Genomic DNA, 15,937 nt, shown 5'->3' with positions numbered 1-15,937 from the left:
CTTAGTGCCTTTCTTTGCTACCCCCACTCTGACGGAAGAGGCCCACTGACTTATTACTAGATGGAGGGGAGTGTTCTGTTCTTAATAACAGCTGAGTTGAAGTAGGAGGTCTGGCTCTCCCTGGGCCTCTGCAGCCACCTTGCTGGCAGGGACAGGGATGCCTTGCTACAGTATATGACCTGTCTTCCATGGATGTTGAGGTGGCCTTGCTACAGTGGATGGAGGGACAGTGCTGGCCCTCCAGTGGGTCTCCCTTACACAACTCTCTGTGGAGAGGAAGGAATACTTGTAACCAGTGACAGGGGTAGAAGTTGTAGATCCTTAGGTGGCCTCATTGCCATGGGGAAGATGAGAGTAGGATGCCCTGTGGCTCAGATCCCTACCGCCACTCATAGGTGTTGGGGCGCTCCATTAAAGCCTGGTGAGGATGGGGCTCCTAGCATCCTTCTGATGTTTCTGGTCTAGGTAGAAGTAGGTCACAGTCTTGTAGTCTCTCCTGGAGCAGAGCCATGGCTGCCTAAAGCTTTTTAACTTGCTAGGGTACCCTTTTGCTGGCCTCTGTCTAAAACCTGCAGACTTTTTTGCATGTGATTCTAATGTCTGTGCGTTTATGTGCACATGTACGTTGGGTGCCTGTGGGGGCGAGAAAAGAGTGTTGGAGCCAGGGTGACAGAAGTTCGCAAGCCTCCTAATATGAGGACCAAACTTGGGTTCTCTGCAAGAGCAGCAAAATGCACTTACGAGTGACCCTAACTTCCACATTCTTTTTTCCTTATCTGTAGAGTAAGGATGACTACAGGGCGAGGTGTCTGAAGCCTTGTTTGAATTCAGCACCCTGAGTAGCCGTCGTCACATCGCAAGGGTAGTCTCTAGTGCAGAAGCTGAACAGGCGCTTAAAGTCAGAGGTCAGATCTTGTGCTCCTGTTTCTGTGACGTCAGATTTGAATCAGAAGAGGTGGCTCACTGGGTAAGGGCGCTTTCTGCCAATCCCAGCAGCCTGGACCTGAATTCTAGCCCTATGACCCACATGGTGGAGGGAGAGAACCAGAAGGAGACATGTGCCCAGTGACCTTCACATGTGCGTTCACAACACACACACACACACACACTTTAAAAAATACTTGTGTGTATGTCTCAACCTACAGCTAAACTTTCTGGCTAGATTGGCTGGCCTAGAAGCCCAGTTGCTAGCACTTGGTACAATGGCCAGCTTTTATGTAGTGCTCGGGATTGAACTCAGGTCTTCACACTTGTGCTGTAGCCACTTTTCCTATTGAGCTATCTCCCTGGTTCAGGTGTCATTTATTTAAATCAACAACAAAAAAATTATTTTTAAAAACCTTTTAAGTGTCTGTGTAGGAATGGCATCCACACACATGTGCAGGTGCATGTGCACACACACCTGGGGCTGTCCTCCAGTCTCTGTGTGCACACACCTGGGGCTATCCTCCAGCCTCTGTGTGCACACACCTGGGGCTGTCCTCCAGCCTCTGTGCACACACCTGGGGCTGTCCTCCAGCCTCTGTGCACACACACCTGGGGCTGTCCTCCAGCCTCTGTGCACACACACCTGGGGCTGTCCTCCAGCCTCTGTGCACACACACCTGGGGCTGTCCTCCAGCCTCTGTGCACACACACCTGGGGCTGTCCTCCAGCCTCTGTGCACACACACCTGGGGCTGTCCTCCAGCCTCTGTCTGTGCACACACACCTGGGGCTGTCCTCCAGCCTCTGTGCACACACACCTGGGGCTGTCCTCCAGCCTCTGTCTGTGCACACACACCTGGGCTGTCCTCCAGCCTCTGTGCACACACACCTGGGGCTGTCCTCCAGCCTCTGTGCACACACCTGGGGCTGTCCTCCAGCCTCTGTCTGTGCACACACACCTGGGACTGTACTCCAGTCTCTGTGCACACACACCTGGGGCTGTCCTCCAGCCTCTGTGCACACACCTGGGGCTGTCCTCCAGCCTCTGTGCACACACCTGGGGCTGTCCTCCAGCCTCTGTGCACACACACCTGGGGCTGTCCTCCAGTCTCTGCGCACACACACCTGGGGCTGTCCTCCAGTCTCTGTGCACACACACCTGGGGCTGTCCTCCAGTCTCTGTGCACACACACCTGGGGCTGTCCTCCAGTCTCTGCGCACACACACCTGGGGCTGTCCTCCAGCCTCTGTCTGTGCACACACACCTGGGGCTGTCCTCCAGCCTCTGTGCACACACACCTGGGGCTGTCCTCCAGCCTCTGTCTGTGCACACACACCTGGGGCTGTCCTCCAGCCTCTGTCTGTGCACACACACCTGGGGCTGTCCTCCAGCCTCTGTGCACACACACCTGGGGCTGTCCTCCAGCCTCTGTGCACACACACCTGGGGCTGTCCTCCAGTCTCTGTGCACACACACCTGGGGCTGTCCTCCAGCCTCTGTGCACACACACCTGGGACTGTACTCCAGTCTCTGTGCACACACACCTGGGGCTGTCCTCCAGCCTCTGTGCACACACCTGGGGCTGTCCTCCAGCCTCTGTGCACACACACCTGGGGCTGTCCTCCAGCCTCTGTGCACACACACCTGGGGCTGTCCTCCAGCCTCCGTGCACACACCTGGGGCTGTCCTCCAGCCTCTGTGCACACACACCTGGGGCTGTCCTCCAGCCTCTGTCTGTGCACACACACCTGGGGCTGTCCTCCAGCCTCTGTCTGTGCACACACACCTGGGGCTGTCCTCCAGCCTCTGTGCACACACACCTGGGGCTGTCCTCCAGCCTCTGTGCACACACACCTGGGTTTTTCCTCCAGCCTCTGTGCACAGTGCAGGTGCATGCAAGCATGTGTTGAAGGCCTTGCAGTTCATGTCTGCTCTCGTTCTGGCCTGGAGTCCTCTTCTCTTTACAACTTGGCATTTTCTCTGTTTCTTAGAAGAAAACTGCGACAGGCAGAATGGCATAAAACAACAGAAATCTGCTGTCTCCTGCTGTCTCAGCGCTCTGGAGCCCCATGCTTTGTGAAACAGGATATCAACTTGTTCTAGTTTTCCTTTTGCTGCTGTTAGAAAAACACTGACTAAAAGCAGCTTAGGGGAGCAGAGTAGTTTATTGCAGCTCACAGGCCACACTTCATCATTATGTAAAGTCAGGGCAGAAACTCAAGCAGGGCTATGAAGCAGAAAGGATGGAGGATGCTGAATGTTGGCTCCCTCACCAGCCCATGCTTAGCTAGCTTTCTTATACAGCCCAGGAGTGGCCTGGGCCCTCCAGGACAGCCCCACCCCATGCCCACTGATCTAGCCATCCCTCAACTGAGACTCCCTTCTGAGGTGACTGTAAGCTCTGTCAGATTGGCAGGAAAAGCCAACTGGAACATGGCCTTTGAGGAGAATCTACTTAGTGTCTATCTCCCAGGTTCTTGTGGACCCTGGCATTTGGTTTATAGATGAACTATTTAATTCTGTCTTTATGTGGTAGTATCAAGTGACTGTTTATACAGAACTCTTCTTGGGAGGGTATCAGTCTTGTTGGATTAGGGTCCAGTTGCTATGATAAATCACCAGAGGCCAGGTCTGCTGTCTGGTGAGCCTGGATTTCTGCTTCATACATACTTTGGGCAGTGCCCTCACATGCCAGAAAGGACAAGGCAGCTCTCTGAGGCCTCTCCTCCCACTATATATATGTGTGTATACGTGTGTGTGTGTGTGCATATATGTGTGTGTATGTGTGCATGTGTGTGTGTGTGTGTGTGTGTGTGTGTGTGTGTGTGCATGAAGAGACCTGAGGCTGACACTGCATGCCTTCCATGATACTCTGCACCTTGTTTATTGCAGTAGGATCTCTCAGCGAAACCCAGTTGGCCTGGTCGGCCAGCTCTCTTGCTCCGGGGTCCTTGGTTTCTGCCTTCCAAGTGGAGAATTTACAGATGGTTGTCATGCCTGCCATCATTTGTGTGGCTTATGGGGACCTAAACTCCAGTTCTTACTCTCACATGGCAAATTCTTTCTCCACTGAGCTGTCTTTCAAACCCCTTGAACCTCTTTTTACAAGGCTCTGGTCTCATTCATGAGGCTTTGCTCAATTGACCCAGTCACCTCCTGTGAGGTGATTAGGTCATTAGGCTCCAAAATGCAAATTTTGGAGGCATTCCTCCCCCTGAGCCAAAGAACCTATCTTCAATACCTTCGAGTTGGCCTTCGAGTTCAAGGCTAGTTGGGACTACGTAGTAAGCCACGATCTCAAAGCCAAACCAACCAACCAAAACCCAGAACAACAACAAAAATCTGGCAGAGTACCTGCTTTCCTTTCTGGTGGTGAGAGGCTGAAGAACCAACTGTTTTCCCTTGATGGTCATAGAGACTAGGCACTCAGAGGCTTAAGTTGATGTGCATTGTGTCACACATCTTTGTGACTGTGATGGGACACCTGACAAAGCAATTTAAGGAAGGAAGGGTTTATTTTGACTCAGTGCAGGAGAGTGAGCAGCTGGCCACATGGCATCCACAGTCAGGAAGCAGACAGAGATGGATGCTGGCTGTCTTAGGGTTTCATTGCTGTGAAGAAATACTATGACCATTTACTGGGGCTGGCTGACAGTTCAGAGGTGTAGTTCATTGTCACTATGGCAGGAAGCATGGCAGCCTGCAGACAGACATGGTGCTGGAGAAGGAGCACTACATCTTGATCCACAGGTAGACCTCAGAGCCCGCCCCCTCGTGGCACACTTCCTCCAAACAAGGCCCCACCTCCTAGCAGTGCCATGCGTTCAAACACATGAGCCTGTGGGGCCATTCCTGTTCAAACCACCGCACTGGTGCTTAGCTCACTTTCTCCTTTCTGTTCAGTCCAGGACCGCAGCCCATGGGATGTGCTGCCCACGTCCAGGCTGCGTCTTCCTACTTCTGTTAATCCAGTCTCAAAACTCCGCCATAGACTATGCATAGGTTTGTTTCCTACGTGATGCTAGCTCCTGTCTGGTTGGCAGGTAATGTTAACCATCCCCAGAGTGGTGAAGTAACCCCCAAATTTTGCTGACAGAACTGAGATCCCAGCACAGTCAGGGATGGCAAAATTACTGCTTGTGATTCAGCAGCCATCAGCTTGTTTTATGCAGTAGACTGTTGGCACATCCAGAGCTGGGTCATTTGCTTTAAATCCTGGCCATCTACTGATGACAGATGGCCTGGAGTTTTTCTTGCTAGCATTTCTCCACCGGTAGCTCCTTCCAACTGGAGAGGCCCCTGCTGCCACTGTGGTCAGGGCAACACCAGCATCCTTGGATGCCCCTTCCCGTGGTACAGGCAGCTGTGGGAATCAGCAGTGTGCTGGACTGGCTGATGACTCTACCCACTAGGCCAAGGGCCAGTTTCCTTTTGAATGTTTAGGATTTTATTAAAAGATTTAAGAGAGAGTGCACGCGCGCGTAGTTTTGCACACTTGAGTATTACAAAAGTGAGACCAAAAGGGGCATTAGTTCCCCAGAAGCTCTAGTTACAGGTGATAGTGAGCTGCCCAGCTGGGTGCTGGGAACTGAACTCTGGTCCCCTGAAAGAGCAGCAAGCACCCTTGTCCACTGAGCCATCTCACCAGACCCTGTGAGCATCCTTTGAAAGCCCACATGTTAAAGCAGTGGTTCTCAGCCTTCCTAATGCTGCATCCCTTTAATACACTTCCTCCTGCTGTGGTGACCCCCAAACATAAAATTATTTTTGTTGCTATGTCATAACTGTAATGTTGATAATGTTATGAATCATAGTGTGAATATCAGTGTTTTGTGATGGCCTTAAGTGACCCCTGTGAAAGGGTCATTTGACCCCCCAAAGGCTGGTGACCTGCACATTGAGAATCCTTGTGTTAGAGCCATGGTCCTGGAGCTGGTCTGTTGGAGGTGAGGATCCTTTGAGCTGTGGGGCCTGTGGACACTGGTGTAAGCATTTATCTCTCTCTGTCTTCAGCTCCCTGACACTGATGTGAGTGGTTCCGCTCTGCCACGTTTCCACTATCTTTACTCTCATAGGCCTGAAGCAGCAGGCCATGGATGGTTGACTGACTGAGAATGTTTGGTCTGTGAGCCAGAGTAAACCTGTGGTTTTTTTCATTATGTCTTAGTCAGCATTCTACTGCTGTGGAGAGACACCATGACCACAGCAGCTCTTATAAAGGAAAGCACTTTACTGGGGCTGTTGCACAGTTTCAGAGGTTTAGTCCTTTTGCCCTCAGGCAGGAAGCAGGATATTTGAATGCTTAGCCACAAGGGACTGGCACTGTGAGAAGGCTTAGAATGTGTGGCCTTGTTGGAAGATGTGTGTCACTGAAGGTGGACTTTGAGGTTTCAAAAGCCCATGCCAGGATCCCCTCCCCTCCTTTTCTCTCTCTTTCTCCTTCTCCCTCTCAGGCTCATGATGCAGTTCTCAACTCCTTCTCCAGCACCACACCTGCCTGCCGCCATGCCATGCTCTCTGCTGCCATGCTTCCTGCCGTGATGGCAGTGGGCTGGACCTCTGAAGCTGTTAGCTGGCCCCAGTTAAATGCTTTCCTCTGTAAGAGCTGCTGTGCTCAGCTGGGCAGTGGTGGCACACACCTTTAATTCCAGCACTTGGGAGCCAGAGGCAGGCCGATCACTGTGAGTTCAAGGCCAGCCTGACCTACAAAGCCAAGTCTAGGACAGCTAAGTCTACACAGAGAAACCTTGTCTCGAAAAACCAAAAGAGAGAGAGAGAGAGAGAGAGAGAGAGAGAGAGAGAGAGAGAGAGAGAAGAGCTGCTGTGCTCATGGCGTCTCTTCACAGCAATAGAACTGTGACAAAGACATCTCTCTAGCTACAAGCATTCTTGAATTAATGTTCGAAGTATCTTAACAGTTTTGTCAATGAAATATAATCACACCTATCTTTCTAGAACAATCACACTTTCTTTTGCAATGTGTAAGCAAACTAAGAAAAAGGTCAGGAACTTTTTAAATGTTTGATTGTTACCTGGTTCTAGTTTTTAAATCCTTAGTTTTATATTATCAGTTAATATTATTGGCTTTTAGATTCTATGTCCTTGTGTATTACTTTGTGTATGTATGTGGAAGGGTACATGTACCATAGTATGTGTGGAGGTCAAAGCACAACTTGAGGGGCTCAACTCTATTTCCACTGCGCAGGTCCCAGGCATTGAACTGAAGGCCTCATGCTTGTGTGAAATGCACTTCACCAATGAGCCACCTCCCCAGCCCATATGTCACCTTTTATACCTGGCCATGTGTGCTAGTTTTGTTGCTTTTAGTTACTTGTTGTGACCAAAATACCCAAGAGAACAAGTTCAAGGGGAAAGGTTGATTGGGGCTCACCGTTTCAGAGGGCTCAGTCCACTCATCCAGGGAGGGCACAGGAGAGGGCTCAGTCCACTCATGCAGGGAGGTCACAGGAGAGGGCTCAGTCCACTCATGCAGGGAGGTCACAGGAGAGGGCTCAGTCCACTCATGCAGGGAGGGCACAGCAGAGGGCTCAGTCCACTCATGCAGGGAGGGCACAGGAGAGGGCTCAGTCCACTCACCCAGGGAGGGCACAGCAGAGGGCTCAGTCCACTCACGCAGGGAGGTCACAGGAGAGGGCTCAGTCCACTCACGCAGGGAGGTCACAGCAGAGGGCTCAGTCCACTCATGCAGGGAGGTCACAGGAGAGGGCTCAGTCCACTCATGCAGGGAGGTCACAGGAGAGGGCTCAGTCCACTCATGCAGGGAGGGCACAGGAGAGGGCTCAGTCCACTCATGCAGGGAGGTCACAGGAGAGGGCTCAGTCCACTCATGCAGGGAGGGCACAGGAGAGGGCTCAGTCCACTCATGCAGGGAGGTCACAGTAGAGGGCTCAGTCCACTCATGCAGGGAGGGCACAGGAGAGGGCTCAGTCCACTCATGCAGGGAGGGCACAGCAGAGGGCTCAGTCCACTCATGCAGGGAGGGCACAGGAGAGGGCTCAGTCCACTCACCCAGGGAGGGCACAGCAGAGGGCTCAGTCCACTCACGCAGGGAGGTCACAGGAGAGGGCTCAGTCCACTCATGCAGGGAGGTCACAGGAGAGGGCTCAGTCCACTCATGCAGGGAGGTCACAGGAGAGGGCTCAGTCCACTCATGCAGGGAGGGCACAGGAGAGGGCTCAGTCCACTCATGCAGGGAGGTCACAGTAGAGGGCTCAGTCCACTCATGCAGGGAGGGCACAGGAGAGGGCTCAGTCCACTCATGCAGGGAGGGCACAGGAGAGGGCTCAGTCCACTCATGCAGGGAGGGCACAGGAGAGGGCTCAGTCCACTCATGCAGGGAGGGCACAGGAGAGGGCTCAGTCCACTCATGCAGGGAGGGCACAGGAGAGGGCTCAGTCCACTCATGCAGGGAGGGCACAGGAGAGGGCTCAGTCCACTCATGCAGGGAGGTCACAGTAGAGGGCTCAGTCCACTCATGCAGGGAGGTCACAGGAGAGGGCTCAGTCCACTCATGCAGGGAGGGCACAGGAGAGGGCTCAGTCCACTCATGCAGGGAGGGCACAGCAGAGGGCTCAGTCCACTCATGCAGGGAGGGCACAGGAGAGGGCTCAGTCCACTCATGCAGGGAGGGCACAGGAGAGGGCTCAGTCCACTCATGCAGGGAGGTCACAGCAGAGGGCTCAGTCCACTCATGCAGGGAGGGCACAGGAGAGGGCTCAGTCCACTCATGCAGGGAGGGCACAGCAGAGGGCTCAGTCCACTCATGCAGGGAGGGCACAGGAGAGGGCTCAGTCCACTCATGCAGGGAGGGCACAGCAGAGGGCTCAGTCCACTCATGCAGGGAGGTCACAGGAGAGGGCTCAGTCCACTCATGCAGGGAGGTCACAGGAGAGGGCTCAGTCCACTCATGCAGGGAGGGCACAGCAGAGGGCTCAGTCCACTCATGCAGGGAGGTCACAGCAGAGGGCTCAGTCCACTCACCCAGGGAGGGCACAGCAGAGGGCTCAGTCCACTCATGCAGGGAGGGCACAGTAGAGGGCTCAGTCCACTCATGCAGGGAGGTCACAGGAGAGGGCTCAGTCCACTCATGCAGGGAGGGCACAGGAGAGGGCTCAGTCCACTCATGCAGGGAGGTCACAGTAGAGGGCTCAGTCCACTCATGCAGGGAGGGCACAGGAGAGGGCTCAGTCCACTCATGCAGGGAGGGCACAGGAGAGGGCTCAGTCCACTCATGCAGGGAGGGCACAGCAGAGGGCTCAGTCCACTCATGCAGGGAGGGCACAGGAGAGGGCTCAGTCCACTCATGCAGGGAGGTCACAGGAGAGGGCTCAGTCCACTCATGCAGGGAGGGCACAGCAGAGGGCTCAGTCCACTCATGCAGGGAGGGCACAGGAGAGGGCTCAGTCCACTCATGCAGGGAGGTCACAGTAGAGGGCTCAGTCCACTCATGCAGGGAGGGCACAGGAGAGGGCTCAGTCCACTCATGCAGGGAGGGCACAGCAGAGGGCTCAGTCCACTCATGCAGGGAGGGCACAGGAGAGGGCTCAGTCCACTCATGCAGGGAGGGCACAGGAGAGGGCTCAGTCCACTCATGCAGGGAGGGCACAGCAGAGGGCTCAGTCCACTCATGCAGGGAGGGCACAGGAGAGGGCTCAGTCCACTCATGCAGGGAGGTCACAGGAGAGGGCTCAGTCCACTCATGCAGGGAGGGCACAGGAGAGGGCTCAGTCCACTCATGCAGGGAGGTCACAGTAGAGGGCTCAGTCCACTCATGCAGGGAGGTCACAGGAGAGGGCTCAGTCCACTCATGCAGGGAGGGCACAGGAGAGGGCTCAGTCCACTCATGCAGGGAGGGCACAGGAGAGGGCTCAGTCCACTCATGCAGGGAGGGCACAGCAGAGGGCTCAGTCCACTCATGCAGGGAGGGCACAGGAGAGGGCTCAGTCCACTCATGCAGGGAGGGCACAGCAGAGGGCTCAGTCCACTCATGCAGGGAGGTCACAGGAGAGGGCTCAGTCCACTCATGCAGGGAGGGCACAGCAGAGGGCTCAGTCCACTCATGCAGGGAGGGCACAGCAGAGGGCTCAGTCCACTCATGCAGGGAGGGCACAGCAGAGGGCTCAGTCCACTCATGCAGGGAGGTCACAGCAGAGGGCTCAGTCCACTCACCCAGGGAGGGCACAGCAGAGGGCTCAGTCCACTCATGCAGGGAGGGCACAGGAGAGGGCTCAGTCCACTCATGCAGGGAGGGCACAGCAGAGGGCTCAGTCCACTCACCCAGGGAGGGCACAGTAGAGGGCTCGGTCTCTTATGACAAGGATGTAACTGAGTGGCTCATATCATATGGCACAGGAAGTGGAGAAGAGAGGATATAGGAGAGGCCAAGGCAACTATACCCTCAGAGGACAAGCTTCCCGTGGTCTGCTTCTTCCTACCAGGCCCCGCCTACCACCTTTCATTGCCTCCCACTGTGCCATTGTCCTCTGAGTTCATCTAATCCTTTCCTTAGCTTTGAGTCCTTGTGATCTAATGGTCTTTGCACACGCTTCGTAGACAAACTAAAAGGTGTGCTGCTACTCTTCTGAGTGTTTCTTAGCCAAGCTAACAATCACAGTTAACTCTCTGGCAGCTGAGGTGACTCAGCCACTGAAAGCACTTGTTGTGCAAGCCTGACTACGTGAGCTCCGTGCCAGAAACCCATCCCACAAGTTGTCTTCTTACCCCCAACTTGTGCAGTGTGGCACCCAGCTCCCAATACATGCACATCCGACTAATGAATAAATAAAACAAGGAGCCATCACAGCATTGCACATACAAGGCAAATTTATTAAAGAAAATGAGGCTGGTGAGATGGCTTAGCTGATAAAAGCACTTGCTGCCAAGACGGCTGGTGACCTCGATTCCATCCCTGATTCGAGGTATGAGAGAGAATGGACTCACCCAGAAAGAAACCCACACACCTATGGGACCCTTGATTTTGGCAAAGAAGCCAAAACCATACAACGGAAAAAAGATAGCATCTTCAGCAAGTGGTGCTGGTCTAACTGGATGGCTACATGTAGAAAATACAAAGACACCCTTATTTATCACCCTACACTAAACTAAAGTCCAAGTGGATTAAAGACCTCAACATAAAACCAGACACACTAAATTTGTTAGAAGAAAAAGTGGGGAAGAACCTTGAGCTCGTTGGCACAGGAGACAACTTCCTGAACAGAACACCAGCAGCTCAGGCTCTAAGAGCAACAATTAACAAATGGGACCTCATGAAACTGAGAGGCTTCTGGAAGGCAGAGGACTCTGTCAACAGAACAAAGCGACAGTCTACAGACTGGGAAAAGTTCCACACCAACCCTACATCTGACAGAGGGCTAATATCCAAAATATATAAAGAACTCAAGAAATTAACCACCACCAAACCAGATAATCCAATTAAAAAGTGAGGTACAGAGCTAACCAGAATTCTTAATAGAGGAATTGCTAATAGCTGAGAAACACTTAAAGAAATGCTCAACATCCCTAGTCATCAGGGAAATGCATATCAAAACGATTCAGAGCTTCCATCTCTGTCAGAATGGTTAAGAAAAAAACTCAAGTGACAGCACATGCTGTTGAGGGTGTGGAGAAAGGGGAACACTTCTACATTGCTGGTGGGTGTGCAAACATGTACAACCACTTTGGAAACCAATCTGGCACTTTTTCAGAAAATTGGGAATAATTCTACCTCAAGACCCAGCCATACCACTTGTGGCCATATACCCGAAAGACTCCACCATGCCACAAGGACACTTGCTCAGCCTTGTTCATAGCAGCTTTATTTGTAATAGCCAGAATCTGGAAACAACCTAGATGTCCCTCAAACAAAGAATGGATAAAGAAACTGGTACATTTACACAATGGAATACTACTCAGCTATTATAAACAAGGAAATCTTGAAATCTGGAGGCAAATGGGTGGAACTAAAAAAGATCATCCCAAGTGAGGTAACCCAGACCCAGAAAGACACACATGATAGATTCTCATTCATAAGCAAATATTAGCCACATAATACAGGATAACTACACTACAATACAGAGACTGAAATATCAACCAAGGACCATATATGATGTAGACCTAGACCCTCTGCTCAGATGTAGTAGACAGGCAGCACAGTCTCCTTGCGGCTCCCACAATATGGGGAGTAGGGACTACTTCTGACATGGACTCTGGTGCCCACACTTTGGTCACTTCCCCCTGGTAGGGTGGCTTTGCCAGGCTATAGAGAAAGAGGTTACAGGTAGTACAGATGAGACTTGATAGGCCGAGGTCAGATGTTAGGGGAGGAGGGCTCCCCTTTCTGAGGACTAGGGAAGGGCTGGAGAGGGTGTGAGGGAGCATGGCATTGGGAGGGGATGAGGGAGGGAGCTACAATTGGGATGTAAAGTGAACAAATTAATAAAAAAAAGAGAGATGGACTCTCGCTGGCTGTCCTCTGACCTCCATATACTCCCACCCACCCCCAAATAAATAAAATAATTTAAATTAAAGCAGTAAGCTTTTATACTTACAATTCTGATTTCTAAATATAGAGGGAGCTTAGCATTTAAAGCAATATGCGTGTATTTTTTGTTTTTGTTTGTTTGTAGTTAAACCATACTTTTTGGAAAGCTGTACTTTCTCAATACAGTTAAGACCTTTAAAGCAAATGTCATCTGTGGACATTTTGAGTTTTGTAATACTCAAGTTGAGGGAATAAATGTAACTCTAAAATGGTTCAGGTTTTAAAAATAATTCCATTCAGGTGCCTTTCAAATTCAAACCATACACAAAATCAGACATATAGAAAAATGAAATAGAATCAAGGACCCAGAAATAAATCCACATAGCCACAGCCACTTAATTTTGACAGAGGTGGCAAAAACATGCTTTGCTTAAAGACAGCTTCTTCAACAATGTGCTGGGAAAGTTGGATCTCTGCAGGCAAGACAGTGAAACCAAACATACAGCTCTCACTTTGTGCAAGGCTCACTGTAAGACCCAAAACAGAGACTATTGGAGGTAGAGGCAGGGGCTGGGGTGGGGGTGGGGGTCAGTGAAGGGCATGCACCCCTCTTGCAGAGGACCTGAGTTCAATTCCCAGCAACCACATGGTAGCTTACAACCATCTATAATATGATCTAATGCCCTCTTCTGGCCTGCAGGTGTATATTCAGGCAGAGCACGGTATATATAATGAATAAATCTTTTTAAAAAAAAAAAAAAGAAAGAAAAAGAAAAAAGTAGCCACTATCCTTAGCCATCAGGGAAATGTACATCAAAGTTGCGTTGAGATTCCATCTCACAGGGGCATCGAGATGGCTCAGCACGTCAAGACACTTGCTGCCAAGCCTCAGGTCATGAGTTCAATTCCTGGGACTCGTAGGATAGAAAGAAATCTGAGATTCCATCTCACTTTAGTCAGAATGGCTATCCTCAAGAAGATAACTGTTGGTCACTGCTACCGAGGATGCGGGGGTGGGGGGCGGGGAAGACAACTAATATTTGCTTCTAGTGGGAACGTAAACGAGCAGCCACCGTGGCAATCAGAGATCCCATTCTGAAACCCACTGCTTGTAAGCCAGCTTGAAGAGGGAGAGTAAAGTGGAAAAGCTTAAACAAGAAAGCTGTCTGACACCTGCCTGTAGTGTGGCAGGGGGCAGCCGGGGCACGGTCCTGCCAGGACCTATATAAAGTCTTGCCCTGCTGGTTTGTTTTGTTTGAATGATTTTCCTAGTATTCTAGATACTGATCTTCTGTTAGACGAATAGCTAGCTGCCCAAGAGTTTCTTCTGTTCTGTATTTCTGTATTCTGTCATCTTAGAAGTTAGACATATCCTTGCTCTAGACCCTGGAAGGCAGTGCTAGCGTAGGCATTGCACTTGGGGAGCTGGGCAGAAGGCTCACTAGAGCCCAGATTTAAGACCAGCCTGGGCTGCATGGAAACACCCTGGCTCAAAGTTAGAGCAAGCGGACAGCAGAAGGCCAGGGTGCTGTTTGTCCAGGTGGACAGTCCCAGGCTGTTTGCAGATCCATGTCCTCACTTGTCTTTGCTGATTCCCCAACGGGAACGCGATGCCCGAGTGCTTCCTCCGCTCATTGTCAGGCTTTCACAGAGCAGCGGAAGTGTAAGCCAGGAGCGCTCCCAAGCGCAGTCAGGGCTGACTGAGTGACACTTTTGTCTTCTCATTGACATCCTGTGCTAGCCAGGCATCTAGTTTATAGTCGTGTGTGTGTGTGTGTGTGTGTGTGTGTGTGTGTGTGTGTGTGTGTGTATTTGGAGGTCAAAGGGCAATCTTGAATATCACTCCTCACGTACTTTCCTCTTTTTGTTCCAGGCAAGGTCTCTTAATAGCCTGGTACTTTGCCAAGTAGACGAGGCTGGCTCGGCTTTGAGCTTCTTTGATCTGCCTATCTCTGCCTACCATCTCGCTACTGGGACTACAAGCATGTGCCAATGTACTGGCTTTTCTTATTTTTTTCCTTCCTTCATTTCTTTTGTTCTTTTAAAGAATAACTTCTAAATTGACTCATTAATTTAAAAAATTACTTTATTTGTTTTTTTATATGAGTATGTGCATATGCCATAGCTCATGTGCAGAGGACCAAGGACACTTGAGGAGATCAGTTCTTTTCTTTCCTTGTGGGTCTCAAGGATCAAACTCAGGTCAGTAGGTTTGGCAGCATGCCCTGAGATATCTCCCCAGCCCCAACTTTTTTTTTTTTAATTATATGTATGCGTATGTGGTGGGCATGCGTGATGGGGGTCAGAAGACAACTTTCTGGAGTCGTTTTTTTCTTTCACTCTGTGGAGTCATGAAATCAGATTGAGGCTGTCATGCCCAGTGTAAAAGCTTTGACTTGCTGAGCCATCAGGCCCTGTGCTGCCTTCCTAGGTAGATTCCAGTGGTCCATGGTCAGTCATGCTTAGGAGGTAAGTGCTTTATAACTGACTCAAATCCTCATCCCCATCTTTTACTTTTTGTTTCGTTTTTAGTGTTTAAAAAGTTAGTATTCTCTTGAGCCGGGCATGGTGGTGCACACCTTTAATCCCAGCACTTGGGGACCGGAGGTGGGCGGATGACTGTGAGTTCAAGGCCAGCCTGGTCTACAAAGTAAGTCCAGGACAGCCAAGGCTACACAGAGAAACCCTGTCTTGGAAAAAAAAAAAAGGGTCTGGAGAGATGGCTCAGTGGTTAGGAGCACTGTCTGCTCTTCCAGTGGTCCTGAGTTCAATTCCCAGCAACCACATGGTGGCTCACAACCATCTATAATGTGATCCAATACCCTCTTCTGGCCTGCAGGTGGACATGTAGGCAGAACACTATACATAATAAATAAATAAGTCTTACAAAAAAAAAAAAAGGTAATATTCTCATGTGTGGGTGTGGGGGACATACGTGTGTCACAGTGAGCATGTAGTGGCCCAGAGAACAACTCTGTGGAATCAGTTTCCCCCTTTTAACCTCACAGGGTCCCAGGGTTGAAGTGGGTCATCAGACTTTCACAGCAAGTGCCTTTAACTGGCAGAGCCACCTCCATGGCCCCGTCTTTTGTTGCATGTCATTCCCCTAGGTGTAGCTCTGACTCTCTGAGGGCTTCTAAGTATGAGAAGGCCATGTCTACCCCACAGAGCAAACAGGTGTGGTGGACAGCCAGTGTCAGCATCTGTGAACTCAATGTTGAAAGCAAACATATGTGACAGAACATGCCAGTTTATGTCTAGATCAATTGATAAAACTGCCAGGACCAGAGGCTTCTAGGAACCTGACCCCGTGTTCGTCTTAGCAATGGATCACAAGTTGTAATTCACTGTTGACAGCCCACTTCATAGACACAGACTACCATGAATAGCCAAAATCAACTGTAGTTAACATGGTTTTTGTTTTGTTTTGTTTGTTTTTTGAGGCAGGATTTCTCTGTGTAGCCTTGACTGCCTTGGACTCACTTTGTAGACCAGGCTGGCCTCAAACTC

General features: G+C 51.0%; 1 protein-coding gene across 3 annotated transcripts in view; it reads left to right on the top strand.

The window, feature by feature from the left end:
* The window catches only part of LOC311598452 (UPF0538 protein C2orf76 homolog), a 60,153-nt gene that overhangs the window by 6,957 nt on the left and 37,259 nt on the right, over positions 1 to 15,937 (top strand). The window contains exon 1 of one of the 3 annotated variants that reach the window (XR_014779541.1): positions 14,303 to 14,629. The exons of the other annotated variants lie outside the window; for them this stretch is intronic. The gene's annotated coding sequence lies outside the window, so the exon portion shown is untranslated. Of the gene's footprint in view, positions 1 to 14,302; positions 14,630 to 15,937 lie in introns of those variants that run through there. 3 annotated transcript variants of the gene reach the window in all.

The sequence above is a fragment of the Acomys minous genome, assembly GCF_964271855.1.
Source record: "Acomys minous genome assembly, chromosome: 1".
Lineage (NCBI taxonomy): Eukaryota > Metazoa > Chordata > Mammalia > Rodentia > Muridae > Acomys > Acomys minous.
The sequence above is the reverse complement of the archived record's forward strand: the minus strand, read 5'-3'. Positions and strand labels throughout refer to the sequence as shown.